The following is a 17,101-nucleotide window of genomic DNA, read 5'->3' on the forward strand; positions in this document are numbered from 1 at the left end:
AACTTGGCTCTTCTCTATGCCAGTGGCACCTAGATCTTTGCATTTACCAGAGATTTCATTGTCCTAGAATACTTCTAATTCATCAGATGTCCTCAGCTGTGTCAAGCACAATGGAGAACCATTTTCTTCAATCAAACAGGAATAGAACTAAATTGGTAAAAAAAAAATTCTGATGAATGTCTTTACACTTCTTCTCTTCTGATGTCAGTACTCTATGCATTCTTCTGTTTATTTATTTACTTACTTCTTTCACTAATAAACATATCTACCTCTGGATATTACTAGCAAAAGATTCAAGACACTGTAAGTGAAATCCCTTAACCCATCTGCATCGCCCATTTTATAAAAAATCCCAGTAGCAGCAACAGCCAACTATGGAGAGTGCGTCTGTGTCACAGAAGGTATCAGATTGTTAGTACTTACCTGCTACTGCCAACTCTTTATGGCCAGTGAGAAAATGCTCCAGCTGTGGTCAGCTTTAGGTGGACACTGGCAGGGGGTAGAGTGTGAGAAGAGAAGGGCTCCCTCTGAAATTTCTCAGAGCAGCATCCTGCCCGGTATCAAAAGAAAGCTGCATTGTGTGGGCATGCAAAGTGAGGTTACAGACACCCGTCGGGACTAGATGGCAGGCCTCTGCTTCCCCCTCGGTCACTGTGCCTCTGCCCTGTGTGTGGCCACAGTGGTGCTGCTCCATTAGGATTCTCAGAGAGTGAGGACTTCTTGGATGGCATTCAATGGTCTTTTGTGCAGACCTAGAAACCAGCCTTGGTGAGGTTTTAATGCATGTGAAGAAGAGGCTGTGTGTAAAGGAAGCAGTGAAATGGAGCTGATTCCAAGGCCCTGGGGTCTAGACATTTTGCCTTTAGTTTACACTGACTTTGGCATTCGAGAGTCTCAGCTGACAAGTCTCCTGGAGACAGAGGTGGATTGGTCCCCTCTGCTGACATCAGGAAATCCATTCACACCCCAGCAGTGTTCCCTCCTGGGCTGAAAGCAGTGGGAACAATGCACATATACTTGACAGCATCTTCTCACTGAGCACCAGACCCTACTCTTCTCTCTCTGGGCTTGGGACCTTTGGTCTGGGCATACTCCAAGATGAAAGGTTTTCTCTGGTGGTTGTCATGGACAAAAGCAGCAATGGGAGAGCGCCCCTGAGAAACATTTGTCCTCAGGCTGCCGTCTCTTCTTCCTAGTTATTTTCCTGCAGAACAACACGCTACAAGAGCTATCCTCCTTTTTCTAGGCTCTCTCTGACCTTTAGTTTAAGTATCTTGTGACATGTGTACATGTGTTTTTATTGCAAACTGCCTCAAATCCATTTGGATATGGATGCTATACAAATTATAAATAAATAAATACATGATAAAGAGAGGATCTCTTCCCTGCCAGCTCGTTGCTTAAAAAGCAGCAAGTTTGCACTTGCGTGACTCTGCTTTTGCTGGGCCCCATGCCGGCAGCCAACAGGAGTGAAAACAAAATCTGTCCCTTTCAGCACCACACATTCCTCTCCTGAGCCTAGGGGAAGAGGTGGCAAGTATCATTTGCCAATCATGAACCAGATAGCCTTTCCTTTACTGAATCCCACATCTTTAATGAAATTCCACCCAGTTTTGGAGAGTCATGCTGGTAAATAAGATAGCCACGGCTTTTCCTAGCAGGTACAAAACAACTCTATCTCATGCCGTCCCCTTCTACCCAGCGTCCTGGGTTCCTCTCCTGTTCTTCCCCTCTGCCTATCTCTTAGGAGCCTTGTTTTTCTCTTAAGCAAATGCTACACCGTCCTTCATTTATTCTACATGTGAATCTCTCAACGTCTGCTTTAATGAAATCTAGGCTTCCCTTGAACTTCCATTACTTCCAAGAGGGCATCTGCTTATTGTTTTAGTAGTTCCTTTATTCATCTCTTGTTTCCTCCTTATCTTATTGACTTTCTTTCAAATCACTTTTCTGCCTTTGAACCCCACAGCCACCTCTTCTGTCTTCATTTTCATCAGAGAACATTGGGCCTGCTGAATTGAGGCTGTTGAAGTCATTCTGGGTGATTCGTCTGTGTCTTCTTTTATTTAGGCTTTCATTTCTCCTGTCTCTGTTTTAGAAGTTGCTTTCCTCTTCCCAAGGCGAGGTTTTCAGCTTTGTCCTGGATTTCAGTCATTCTCTTCTACTCCATTTTCTTGCCCCCTTCAGTTTAGCCCTTCTCTTCCCATGAATTGATTTACTTCTCTGTGAGTTTTACCTCCACCTTTATATTTAAAAATATTAATAAAATAGAAATCTTCATTCTGTCTTGTTACCTCCACAGGCCATTTTCCTCTTGTAGTTTTTCTTTTCATTATTAGCCTTTGGGAAGGAATTGCCTGTATTTTGACACCCCTGCCTACTTCACCACCTTCATTCCATTGCTGTGTGATTCCCAGTTCCATAACCACAAAGAAATAACTTTCTTAAATATTATTCATAAGCCCTTATCTCCCAAATCCAAGTCGCTCCTCCCACCTTACATTCTATGGAATATTTTTTGCCCCTCACTCTGTACTTGCCTTCCATGCTATCCTTTAGGTCCTACTACCTCTAAAATTGGTCCTTTTCCATGTCATTTGCAGCTTCTTTGAGTCCTTTGCTCTGTCTTCTCTCCTGAGATTTTCAGTTTTTGAATCTCAATGTTCTACTTAAACTCCTCCTATTTAAGGTTCTATCCCATTAGAACCTCAAACTCCCCTTTTCCTCCATTCTGTTCTCATACTGAAAACAACTGGTTTCTTTCACCTTCTTCCAGTCTCTGTGAGCTTTGAGTTTCCTTCTTCCATATTTTGGACTTCTAATCAGTTGATAGATATTATAGTTATCCCTCACCAGTGTCACTTACATTCCTTCTCTTTCTATTCCCACCATCAACCCCTGTTTCAGATATCTCTGCCTCCCCCTAAAGCTGTCCACTGAATATCATGGCTATTTGGAGCTGACCAGTGATATGCAGGTGATTCTCATCTCCACTCTCTTACCTCACTATGCATATGTAGACCATGAAAAAAATCAGTTATGCATTCCTAATGAGGGTTTTGTTGTGTTGAATAATAAAACTTTATTTAGCTTATGTTAGGTTTTACAGAAAAATTATGCTTTTTAAAGTCAGGTTGTTCTGTGCTGACCTGTTTACTCAGAAAGAGCAAAGTTAATCAGGAGTAGCTTGGGGTAGGCAAAGATTGGAGTTCAAACTCATGGCGAAACCCAGAAGAAAAGGATGCCCTCAGAAGACAAGAGAATGCAGGAGACATTTCAGCAGTGGTAGACTTCAAATGAGACAAGGAAGAGAATCTTAATGGAGTTCATTGAAACATTTCTTCTAAGCAACAAAATAGTGTTGATGTCATATTTAACATTTGAACACTATAGAAAAAAATAAATAAGAAGGAAAAAACCATGAAAAGATTAGACACAATATGTGTTGAAAAGCAGGAAAATCCATGCAAAATTATAATAACAGAAGCTTTATTGCATCAAAAACATTGTATACCATTTACCCTATGTGTTTATATGCAGTGTTTATATTTGTACATTAATTTTATTCATTTCTATGTTGCTTTATGGATAAATAATTGTATTTCTGAATGCAAAAGAGTAGGCCATTATACACACACACACACACACACACACACACACACACACACACACACACACACACTTCGCTTTTTCTCCCATAGATTTTCTTCTGCTAGCTTAAGGAGAACTTGGCTAGATTATTGCATATACTAAAGAGGCACCACTAACCCAGTGACTCAAAACAGAAGTAAAGGTGAAGCACTAAGGAATATTAAACAGCCTCCTTAAATCTCACCCTATTAAATTTTTTTATTGTGGTAGAATATATATTCCAAAATTTGCCATTTTAACCACTTTTGAAGTGTACAATATATTGACATTAATTACATTCACAAAGTTGTGCAATCATTTACTACTATCTATTTCCAGTTATTTTTCCTCAATCCAAGCAGAACCTCTGTAACCGTTAAGCAACCACTCAGCATTCCTCCCACCACCCAACCCCTGGTAACATCTAATCTATGTTCTATCTCTATAAATTTACCTATTTTAGATATTTAATACAACTGAAATCATACAGTATTTGTCTTTTTGTCTCCAGCTTATTTCCCTTAGCATGTTTTCAAGTTTCATACATGTTGTAGCATGTATTCGAACTTATTCTTTTTTATGATTAAATGTATTCCATTGTGAGTATACAGTTGTCAGTCCATATCTGTGGGTTCCATATCCTAAGATTTAACCATGCACGGATGGAAAATACTAAAAAAAAATTCCAGAAAGTTCCAAAAGGCAAAAATTAAATTTGTTGCATGCCAGCAACTATTTATGTAGCATTCACAGTGTATTAGGTATTATAAGTAATCTAGAGATGATTTAAGGAATACAGGAGGTCGTGCATAGGTTATGTGCAAATAGTACACCATTTTTAATAATGAACTTGAGCATCAGTGGATTTTGGTATCCATAGAGGGTCCTGGAACCTATCTCCCCAAGGATACTGAGGGATGGCTATATCTTACATTTTGTTAATCCATTAACCCATGGATGGATACTTTGGGTTATTTTAAATAGTGCTTCCATAAACACTGGCACATAAGTATTTGTCTCAGTCCCTGTTTTGAATTCTTTTGGGTATATACTTAGGAGTGGAATTGCCAGGTCATATGGTTACTTCATGTTGAGATTTTTGAGGAACCACCAAATTGTTTTTCACAAGCAGCTGCACCATTTTACATTTCCATCAGCGATGTATGAAGATTCCAATTTCTCTACATTTTTGTTAACACTTGTGATTTTCTGTTTTTTAAATTAGAGCCATTTTAGTAGGTGTGAAGTGGTATCTCACTGTGATTTACATTTGCATTTCCCTAGTGATTAATGATGCTGAGCATCTTTTCACATGATTGGCCATTTGTATATCATCTTCAGAGAAGTGTCTATTCAAGTTCTTTGCCAATTTTTGAATTGGCTGTTTGTCTTTTTGTTGTTGAATTGTAGTGGGTATTTGTCTATTTTAGATCTTATGGCCATATCAGATGTAAGATTTACAAATATTTTCTCCCATTCTGTAAGGTGACGTTTTACTTTCTTGATAATGTCCTTTGCTGCAGTTTTTAATTTTGATGAAGTCTGATTTATTTATTTTTCCTTTTGTTTCTCATACTTTTAGTGCGATTGTTAAGAATTCATTGCCAAAGCAAAAGTCATGAAGATTCACCCCTATGTTTTCCACTATGACTTTTATGCTTTTAGCTCTAATATTTAGATTACTGATCCATTTTGAGTTAATTTTTGTATATGGTGTGAAATAGGGGCCCAATTTCATTCTTTTGAATGTGGAAATTCAGTTGTACCACCACTATTGTTGAAGGCTGTTCTTTTCCCTTTTGAATAGATTTGGCATCCTTGTCAAAAGTTAAAGCAGCCTTAGATGTATGCATTTATTTCTGGACTTTCAGTTCTATTCCATTGGTGTTTATGTCTACCCCTAAGCCACTATCAAACTGCTTTGGTTACTGTAGCTTTATAGTAAGTTTTGAAATAAAAAATTTGAGTCCTCTGACTTTGTTCTTTTCAAGATTATTTTGGCTATTTGGAGCCCTTTGCAATTCCATATGAATTTGAAAGATCAGTTTTTCCATTTCTGCAAAAAAAGCTGTTGTAATTTTGAGAGGGATCTCATTGAATCTGTAGGTTGCTTGGAGTAGTATTGCCATCCTAACAGTATTGCCTTTCTACTCATGAACATAGGATGTCTTTCCTTTTCTTTCAGCAATGTTTAGTAGTTTTCAGTTTACAAGTCTTTGATCTCTTTGGTTAGATATACTCCTAAATATTTTATTCCTTAGATGTTACTGTAAATGGAATTGCTTCTTACTTTCCTTTTGGGATTATTCATTGCAGGTGTACAGAAGCACAGCTAATTTTTGTGTGTTGATCTTGTACTCTGCAACTTTGCTAAATTCATTTATTAGATCTAGTAACTGTCTTGTACGTTCTTTGGAATTTTCTACATATAGGATCATGCCATTTGTGATTAGAGGTGTTACTTCTTTCTTTCTAATTTGTATGACTTTTATTTCTTTTTCTTGTCCAGTTGCCCAGTACAGTGTTGAATAGCAATAGTAAAAGTGGGCATCCTTGTCTTCTTCCTGATCTTAGGGAGAAAACCTTCAGTCTTTCACACTGAATGTGATGTTAGCTGTGGGTATTCATAAATGCCCTTTATCATGATGAGGAAGTTTCCTTCTATTTCTAGTTTTCTGAATGATTTATCATGAAAGAGTATTATATTTTGTCATATGCCTTTTGGGGTTGATTGAGATGATCATGTGTTTTTTTCTCCCCCATTCATCAATGTGGTGTATTACATTGATTGATTTTTCTCATGTTTAACCACCCTGCATTTCTGAAATAAATCCCACTTGGTCAGGATACATAGTTACTTTGATATGCTGTTGGATTTGTTTGATAATATCATTGAGGGTTTTCACATATATATTCATAAACAATATTGATTTATAGTTTTCTTCGCTTTTGATGTCTTTTATCTGGCTTTAGTATTGACGTTATGCTGGCCTTATAAAGTGAGTTAGGAAGTGTTCCATCCTTTTCTATTTTTTTCATGAGTTTGAGAAGAATTGTTGTTAATTCTTTAAATGTTTGGTAGAACTCAGCAGTGAAGCCAACTGATCCTGAACTTTTCTTCGTTGGGAGGTTTTTGTTTACTGTCTTGATCTCTTTACTTGTTATAGGACTGTTGAGATTTTCTATTCCTGAGTTTAGATAATTTGTGTTTCTAGGAATTTGTCCATTTTATCTAAGCTATATAATTTGTTGGAGTAAATTGTTCCTAGTATTCTCTTACAGTCCTCTATATTTCTGTAAAATCATTTATAATATCCCCTTTCATTTCTGATTTTAGTTATTTGTGTCCTCTTTCCTTTTTTTATTGTTAGTCTAGCTAAAGATCTGTCAATTTTGTTGACCTTTTCAAAGAACCAACTTTCAATATCATTGAGTCTATCTATTGTTTTCCTATTCTCTGTTATTTATACCACTCTGATTTTTATTACTCCCTTACTTCTGCTAGATTTGGTTTTACTTTGCTCTTATTTTTCTGCTTTCTTAAGGTACAGAGTTAGTTAATTGATTTGAGATCTATTTTTTAAATGTAAATGTTTATAGTTATATATTTCCCTTTGAATACTGCCTTCACTGCGTCCCATGAGTTTTGTTTGTTTTTGGTTTTGGTTTTTTACCACCAGCATCCCCTTTAATAAAACGTGGAAGATTTTATGACAGGGTAAGTGGGAAGAGTAAAATATGACCATTTTAAAACCACAAAAAAACCTTCTGTACATGTCTAGCACCTGGCAGAGGGGAGGGCAGGCAGTGCAGTAGCAGGCCGGAGTCAACCCTTTTTATAGATGATATCATAGTGTCCAGGTCAGTAGAGAAGTTAGACCTTAGGTTCTAAGCCCTTGAGGAAGATGTGTGTGTCAGTAGTGCCATAATCACTGCAGGACATGTACTCCACCTGGATGGAGACGCTGAGGGCCTGAGTTAGTGTGATGACGTGGATGTGGTCACTCTCCTTGCACATGGCTTCTACTTCCTGATGGCAGAACTCCTTGACAGTTTTCCCACTTTCCATGAAGTGCTTGAAGAACTTGCTCTTAAGCTTCAGGTAGCTGAGGTGAGCAGCCCCAGATAGACCACCAGGTAATCAGAGGTACTCTGGTTTTTGAAGGAGGCCAACAGGTCTGCTACTGAGGTCCACTTCTCTACCTGCTCAATCAAGTTCATGGATATGTTGTGGAAAGCCTCAACAGTGGACCTAGCCCTGGGACACCAGGTCCTCTTTGCTCTTAGCAGGCATATCCTTGAACCACTGCAATTCCTTCCTGTCATCCAGCAGTGCCTCCAAGTGGGAGAATCTGAAAGCTCAATGAAGCAGCTCCCATCAGGCCTGATCTTGCCAATATATGACTACTTTTCATGGAGGTCCTTGATCTAATGTTGCTAGACACTGTCATCCTCAGCATACTCTTTGCACAGAACTGAGAGCTCCAGATGCTCAGAGACCAGAGGGTTCTGTGCAGCATTCTCTTGCTGAATTCATTCCTGCTGAGCCATGATGGCTTCGGCACAGACAAGACAGTTAACACATTTGGAGTTGCTGCCCAGATGTTTCTTCTTCTGCTCCATAAGTTTTTTTTAAATTAATTCATCTCTAATTATTTTCTAATTGCCTTTGTGATTTCTTATTTGACCCAATGGTTACTTAAGAGTGTGCTTTCCATATATTGGCGAATTTTCCAGTTTTCCTACAAAACTATAAATTCATTGTGATCAGACAATATATTTTGTATGATTTAAATGTTTTAAAATTTATTGAGGATTGTTTTGCGGCCCACTAATGTGTCTCAGTGTATGTCTCTTTGAGTTTATCCTACGTGGGATTTGTTGAGCTTCATGGCTTCATAGATTCATGTTTTTCATCAAATTAGGGAACTTTTCAGCCAGTATTTCTCCAAATATTTTTTTCTGCCCCTTTCTCTCTCTCATCTCCTGCAATCTGGAAATCAGATTCACTCCCTTTCCCTAGGGTTTGATGATTTTTTTTGTTTGCTGAATGCTGTAGTAGTTCATTTGTTTGATGACTTCCCCAAACAGTTTTTGCAAAGGCTGTATTCCTTGTTGTGTGTGGCCACTGTGGTCTTTATACCTTAGCTTATGTTCAGCTAGAAGTTTGACATGGATTTCCTTGAATGCCAGTGCTGAACAAACAACACCTCTCCGAGTATTTTCAGGTTGACTCTGTGCCAGGACACTCCTTCAGCACTCAGTCAGGCTTGCACTGAGTGTAGGGGTCCATCTGAGGTAAAAGCTTAGGGTATTCTCAGGTCTTCTCTGAGCATTCATCATACTCTGGACATGCACATGATTTTCTGTATTTCCCTGCATATATGCCTGCTTTTACGTGTTCTAATTTACTAAAGAAACTCTCCTCAGCTTTTGTTTTCAGGCCTTAGGTGGTCTTTTGTATGTTTTGACTATAATCCTTTGCCCCAGGCAACTGAGGTTTGTTAGTTTGGCTTGCCGTGTTTTTGAGAAATACCAACTGTTTTTATGGCCTGAGTTTCTAGTTAGGTGAAACAGAGGTGAGCACCTTGTACTAGTCCTTCAGGTCACACTTGGTGGATAATTTGCACTCTGCTCCCTGCTGAACCAGGGACCAGGGTCCTATGGTGGGAATCTGAACTGCTGCTGCTTTGATATCACCACCATTCTGGGGAGGGAATGGGGCGTGAGTGAGTAAAAATGCCATAAAGCTTTCCTACTGTCTCAACGTTGCCTTTTTTTTTTTTTTTTAATTCAACATCCACTTAGTTGCTATAAACCTTTGTTTTCCAGAGCGCTGATAAAGTTGATTCTAACAATTTCTTCTTGTTTTTCAATGTTTTTTTGTGGGGAAATGAGAGCTCTGCCATTTTGCCAATGCCATTCCCACTCTAAAATTAACCACTTCATTCTTTTGGAAAGGTTTAAGAGACTCCTACAATTTCAGAACTGGAAGAAGCTTTTGTGATCAGGTAGTCTGGTGGTTTGTAACCCTTCTCCCCAGAGCACCAGGGGTTCCATGGCATTCCCTCAGGGACACTCAGAATGTTTGAGGCTCTGTACTGTCACTCTCCTCCATTTTCACCTGTTGTTCAGAGTTTGTCACTATTATTTTTATTTTTTTTAAATGGTAAGTTTTTATTTGAATCAAGAATTTTTAGCTTAAAAAATTTTAGAAATCATTGATTCATATCAAGTGCTTAGTTCAGAGCTAGGCAAAGAAGGTTCAGGTTCCTTATTCAAAGTCATCAAGTTTCCCGGCTACTCAGCCAGGTAGCTGGACTAAGACATGTAGGCTTGCTTGGCAGGATAATAACTTGGTGGCTTTGTTCCACAGTTAACTAGGGTAAAAGCACTGTGCTATGTAGGGGAAGGCAGGAGAAGGAGATTATTGTGGCAATTCTCAATCCTTTTCTAACATCCTGAACAATCCAGTTTTTGCTCCAAATGTGCATCATCTCTCAGCACAGGTAGGTCTACAGTTGACCAGATTTGAATCTTCTTGGAGGGTAGCTTGTCAACTATCTATTGTTACTGTAGAATGCCTGCCTCACTTCTTTCACCATCATCCCAGGGGTTAGCAAAGTATTTTTTCTTACCACATATATTTCTCTCCCCTAGAGTAGATATAGAAAATAAAATTTTCCCCATCTTGTTATATTTTCTGTTCCACTTATCTATGGCCACTAGCTCTGAATACGTAAGAATATTACATGGTGGTAGTGAAACGCTTTTCTGTTTTTCACTGTTTTTGAGCAATAGAAGGGAGCTTAAGTGATTACTGAACAAGACATTGGTACCCAGGAAGAACATGGGACACCACACATGATATCAAGGTAGTCCTAAAGAGAGACTTTCTAAGGTTGGAGAATTTTCTGCTGAGAGAAAACAGCAGTCTTTGTTGGCTGAATTTCACCTCAGTTCTTAGCAAGTGAGTTGATCTGCTTTACTTAACCTCTCACAGTCTCTCAGAGCCCTAAGGTTCCATCTTTTGTAGTACAGGTAATTAAATAATTTCTGATTCTGCATATGTTCTGAATGATGAATTTTATTTTCTTTGGTACAATTATATATATTTATATATGTAAATATATAATATTTATGCATATATATATACACATATTTTTATTAGTTGATTGTATAAAAGTATGAAAACATGGTACTATCACTGAGAAGTTTGTAGGGGCAGCAGTTTTCAATCCATGTAATATTATATCTAAATAGAAACAATCGCCTTGGAGGTTTTCTTGCTGGCTGGTATATTGACATGATTGTGATACCTCCAGCTGGCTTTTTCACACTGACAATTACACGCATGCCCCATGATACTTGATGCTCACAGAGCATAAAGAGGAAGGAAAACAGTGATCTTAGGCCCATGAGGGAAGGCTATAACCACGGACAAAGTAAGCAGACGGAAACCCAGCTAATTGAAAGGGAGGGTAGTTAAAATTTAGCAGTGTTGAATTGGGAATAGCATCAGTGTCAAAGGGAACTTGAATTTAGCTGGGTGATTGAAAAATCACATGGCAAATTATTTCTTCCTCTGAACTTATGGTACCAAAATAAGGCAAAGATTTTTCACCCTGTGTCTTAGGAGGGGTGTTTGGAACAAGTGGATAAAAGCTGTTATTTTCTAACATCAGAAGTAGATTTAATCTTTTTGCATGTTTTAACTCTGACATTATAGGTATGTAGTTTTACGGTAACATGGACATTGGTGGCTTCTGTTTGAAGGTTCTAAGTATTTGAACTCTTTACCACCATGTAACTCCCTCCCCCACCCACAGTAATAATACTTCTGATTATTAAGGTGAGGAATAATGGGCGTGTATGACATTAATAATAAAAAATGAACAGTGACATATTAAGAAAAAAATACTAAAAATCTTCCTTTGCATGCTTCGCAGAGATAATTTGGAGTATAGTGGAAAGATCTTGAACTGGGAATTCAGAAAACTTGGTTGGATTCAAGTGTGCACTCTGCCACTTACCATGTGATTTTGTCAAGTTACTTTTCTTCTCTTAGCCTTTTTCTCCCAACCCTAACACCCCCAATTTGCACTATAGAGACAGGATCTACTCCCTGGTTTATTCTGAAATAATATGTAGGGACCATTTGGAAAAAAATATGATATGCAAATGATATGGATGGTGATGGTCTCAACTAGAAATTAATGTTTTCAAAACTTATTATTCTGATATAGTATTTTATATATTTTTAAAGGTGAAACAAGACCAATAACAAACCATGTTTTTACAAAAATAGCAAACATTTGATTACTGTTTTCACCTGAATTGGCAGAGAGGAATATTGGAAAAAGAGCTAGTAGAAGCCAGAATCAACTGCTGTCAACTAACAGAGCTTGTGTATGTCGCTTCAGACCCCTGAGTCTTTACTTTTTTATTATTCAAATGCAAATGCTCTATTTCCTAAGTTCCTTTAAAATGTTGGGACTTCGTTTTATCCTCCTTTATCCTATTGCCATTACCCCCATCCCTCTTTCGCACACATACCTCTCTACCACTTCTTTCTCCTGGCTAACTTTAGCAAAGTCTTCATGAATTCTTTAATTTCTCTTGGTAACAAGAGGCTGGCTTAACTAAGTCTCCTCAGTGTTATCTTAACACCTATACCTACCTATATCATTGGACTCTACTATTTGGTTATAAGAGTTTATATATCTTTTACCCCAACTACAATCTAAGACTCTTGAAGATAGGGTCATGTGTTGCTCATTTGGGGACTGGCGTTTAGTAGATTTTTAATGAATGTTTCTTTAATGAGTGAATAAATGAATGAATGTATAATGTATGAGAAGCTCTTTGAAAAGAATAAAAGACAATGTGGAAATGGTATTTTTCAAATATAACTATGGAAGGAAGGAGCATTTGTCTAGTGAAACAGTACTGTATTTGGAAATCAGTTATTGGTCCATCTCTACTCATTTGGTGAGTAACTCCAGGAAAATCACTTAAGCTCTCAGCATTCAACTTCCCATCCAAAATAGGGCAGTCTGCATTTCCCATTGCCTGCCATTAGGAATGTCACAGAGGCCAAAATTAGAGCAATTACGTGATATCTGCTGATTTTTAAAAAATGAAGGTATGCTGTGTATTCTTGGGGGATACATTAACACCTGTTCATAATCAAATTGCTTTATACTCAAGATATTCCTGAAGTTTTCTCTAAACGATTTAAAATTAAATAACATTTTAAATGGACTGAAGGAGATTTGTATTTAAAGCATATTTTTGGTCTATACCAGTTTTATAGAGTACAAAATCCTCTTGAAGGGGAACAATTATTTTTAATTTAGATATGTAGTTTGTATTTGTTTTGTAATTTAGAATTTTCTTGTGATACTAGCCTCTTAAAGCAGCACCCTTCTATATTCCTCTGACTGTGTCTCCTCTTCTGTTTAATGAGTCATAATTGACTGGCAGTGGAGAAGAAATATCCACCACTGAACTGCCTTTATTGTCTTTGGGAAGCTGAACTTATGTTCACGAACACAGCCTCTGTCCTGCAAACAATAATTTTCAGAATTGTGTACAGATATTTGTGTCTTTGAGAAATATGTAAAGAAGCATTAAGGTGATGGTTCCAGGAACTTTGGGAAATCTTAAACTAAGACATAAGGTACATCACTCAATAATTCCCCAGAGAATTGGGGACTTTCTTTCTTTTTCTTTTTAACTGACCCCAGATGAGTAATTAATCCAGAATTCGTTTCTCAGGTAATGATGGTGTTACTTACCCCTACTTTATCAGGACACTTCTTGTCCTCACCTGGGCAAGAATGTAATTTAGGTTTTGCTTACTCTCCGATTAAGAATACAAACTAAATAGTGTTTAGATTTTCCTTGTTATGAAATTAATGTGGAGCTGGGTTCTTTCTTAGGTGTTCCACTGTATTTCTGTATGAAATTCTGTCTCACGGGAGTGTGACACCTATGTCTTAATTGCTTCTTTTCTTGTTCAGTCAACTTGATTGAAGTATACTGTATGTACAGTAAACTGTACCCATGTAATATCCTTGTAGTCACCACCACAATCAAGGTGCAGGGCATTTCGACCACCTCCAAAAGATCCCTCCTGCATCTTTGCAGTCATTTCCCATTCCATTCCAGCCCTAGGCAACCATGGATCTGCTTTCCATCACCGTAGATTAGTTTGCATGACTTTTTTCTTGAGCCCACCTTCTTGAGGTTGAGTTCTTTCATGAGGAGATAAACTATATGGTTGGGAGGAAGGAAAAGGCAGAGCTGAGGCATCGATTCAAGTAAATCGCTTCAGATCTGATAAGCACTAAATTTTGTGGAAGCAAGGTTTATCTGAAGTCATAGGCTGGTAGTTACCTTTAGAACATGGTTAACCAAGAACAACAAAATTGGAATGAAATTTACATTTGGGCCATTTAATTGAGAAACATCTAGGAGGAAGTTCAAGGTTTCCAGCCACTTTGATGAAGTAAGTTTTCCATTCCTCATATGAACTTGGTCCCATGCTTTTAGCCATCACTAAGCTAAATGGGCTATAATATGTATCTTTTACATGTTCACCATTCACAAATAAGGTGGTGGTTGTCCTTGGACTGTGTAAACTTACAGGATATAAACACTTATTTTTAGGAGTGCAGAACTTTGTTGTATTTAAATTTTGAAGGTGGTCAAGGTACAGGGCCCAAGATTTCTCATCTCCATTTGACCTTTGCATGATAGTTCTAACCACTGGACATTTAACTTTTTATGGCCAAGAGTCAAGTGCTGTTGGTGAAATGTTTGCAAAAGGATTGGCATGAAACTGCCTCACTAGTATTTTATGCTTGTGCTACAGTCCAGAAATAAATGTTACATTTCTTTCTCTAAATATATTTGTGTCCTGGATAGCCAACTGACAACTATTGTCTTTTTTTTTTTATCCCCCAGTTAAATAGCAATTGTTCTGGATGAAGGAATGGCACTGTTTAAAATACTTTCATGCTAAGAGTCTCCTGGTAGGAAGGAAAATAGATTTCTAGTCTTAAGAATCAAATGGCTCTATCCAATGTCAGTCTTATGACTCTCCTCCCCCGACATTAAAATTTCATTAAGTTGGGCTCTAATCTGTTTCAAAGCAAAGTTGAGAAGTTCCTATATCAGGACTGTCCTAGATACAGGTATCTTTCCAGCTTATAGAAGTACCCTTTTCTTGCTAATATTTAGTGGAAGAAGTGATATTTAACCTTTGGATGCCAGAGTTTCCTTTATTCTTTTCAAGGAGGTTTAATTAACCCATCTCTTTTTTCATTTACCCTATTGTTTGGAAATTTCTGGGAACATAATTTACTTAAAGCAGTAAGTCAGATTTTTTTCCTCCTCTTTTTTATTCTTCCATAGGCGAGAACTGTAGTATATGCAGATTATTGAGAGAGGAAAAATAATATCTGAAAAGGTGGCTTTCTTAAAAGACACCAGTAGCATTAGTGTCATGTCTGAAGCACCCATTTGTGTCAACTGTAGAGACCTTTCAATGGAAAATTGTGCAGTGCTACCTTTTAAAGTATGAAATGCTAATTTGGGATTTACAGTTTTTGAACTGGAGGGCTGCATTTTGCATGGGATTTTGTTTAATTTTCCCAGTGAAAAAAGGCATTTGAAACACAACTGCCTACAGCCAACTGTCAACAAAAATCAACTGTAATAGCACAGAGCCTGTCACTGATGTATGTGGTGATGTGGTAATCTTCTCAATTTAGCTTGATATTTCTCCTTCGTACAAAATAGCTGAAAGTCTTGCTAGGCATTTATGAATATCGGGAGGTATTATCAGGCTGATAATGGAGCCAGATTAAGGAAGTGTACACTGGTTCAAAGTGTCCGTTAAAGAGACACAAAATGGGATGGTGCTTGGCCCTCAGTGTAAGGGAATCTTCGCATTTCAGGTTTGCTTAAGATTTGGGCGATAGCAAGCTGAGTTCCATCTGCTGTGAAAGTGGCTTTCTGGGGAAAAAAATAAAGTTGTTATGCTATTTTTCCCCCAGAAATCTGTTATTGTTTATCAAGAGGGTGAAATTAAAAATCTCTAAAAATGGAAGCGAGGAGGGCAAACTAGGGAAATCTCCTGGGGTGAGACTGGTCAGTGTTCTTCTCCCTTAGACATTGAGAGCCAGTGGTTGAGGGATGGCATCTTTTCCCTCTCAATCATGACTTTCTTCGAGCTGGGAGAAGAGAATTCTTTTGGACTGTCTGTATTTTAGTAGTGGGACCCCCTTGGATTCTAAATAACAACTGACAAATGCAAGGCAAAAAATAAAGCTGCGTATAACCTATTCTTTGGCAAGGCACAAAGTTGGCGCTTATTAATAGTTGTCATCAAAACATGGCATTAGTGAAGCCTCTCATATCAAAAGGGAATTTAGAATCAAATAGCACTTTATGTTATCAGTTACTATTTTTAAAATTTAGTATTTAAAATGAGCCATATTCAGATCTGGCCACACCATTTACTAGCTCCATGGTAGCCCATCTCTTTGTGAATAAGTTTCTTCATCTCAAAATTGGATTAATAATCATGCCTACCTTATGGGGATTTTGTGAGAGTTAAGTTACCTAGTAGATATAAAGAGCTTATAAAACTGCTTGACATATAATAAGCATCATGCGATTAGTTATTATTATCATCATCATCATCAATACAAGCAACATATTCACTGTTATCAAGTACTCATGCTAAAAGGATGGAAAGTGGAATATACTAGCACATATACTATATAACCTATTGTGAAAGGTATATTCATTTTTCTTAATCACTATGTTTTTATATATTGGTGGAAGACAGGAGTGAACCACATTTTCTGAGCTACATGTAATATGTTCTAAGATACTTATAAATAGCACCATGGCTAATAGGAACTTGACAGTGCCGTGCCCTGTTTTGTGCACTGCCTGCCCACTGCCCCTTTCTCTGAAGCTCTGCCCTTCTGCAGCGCCTGCTTCCCATATGACCCTGATCTATTCTCTTCCCTGCTTGTCTTGGCCAATGATGATAGACCAAGGATGGACCTCTGATGGAGGAGTGTGGCTCCAGAGAAGCATGTCAGTAACATGGTACACCTCTAACAAAAGCTAGATTGAGCCAGTCCAATTCCTTTCTCTGCAGTTCTGTGATTGTGCACCGAGGTACCATTGTTGATTATCAGCCCAAATTCAAAAACTATGAGATGGAAGGGAGAGTAGGGTTAGATGTGGCCTTGGCAGTTATATACAAATTAAAGCTATGATAAAACAGTGTAGCAAAGAGAAAAGCAACCACACCATGAGAGAGAATCTCTGAGGCTGCATGTTTTTCTGTTTCCTGAGCTCTCACAACTGGCTCTGCAGTTTTTCCAGATTCCATGAGACCTCTTTATTTCCCTACAACAAAATTCCCTTCCTCTCAACTTCCCAC

At 37.9% G+C, this 17,101-nt stretch overlaps 1 long non-coding RNA gene and 1 pseudogene across 1 annotated transcript in view; one reads left to right on the top strand and one right to left on the bottom strand.

Annotated features, from left to right (window-relative positions):
* LOC136792086 (uncharacterized) overlaps positions 1-17,101 on the top strand; it is a 332,264-nt gene that overhangs the window by 69,911 nt on the left and 245,252 nt on the right. The window lies entirely within an intron of this gene.
* On the bottom strand, positions 7,457-8,253 carry LOC131765195 (ubiquitin thioesterase OTUB1 pseudogene; annotated as a pseudogene).

Source organism: Kogia breviceps, chromosome 11, assembly GCF_026419965.1.
Source record: "Kogia breviceps isolate mKogBre1 chromosome 11, mKogBre1 haplotype 1, whole genome shotgun sequence".
NCBI lineage: Eukaryota > Metazoa > Chordata > Mammalia > Artiodactyla > Physeteridae > Kogia > Kogia breviceps.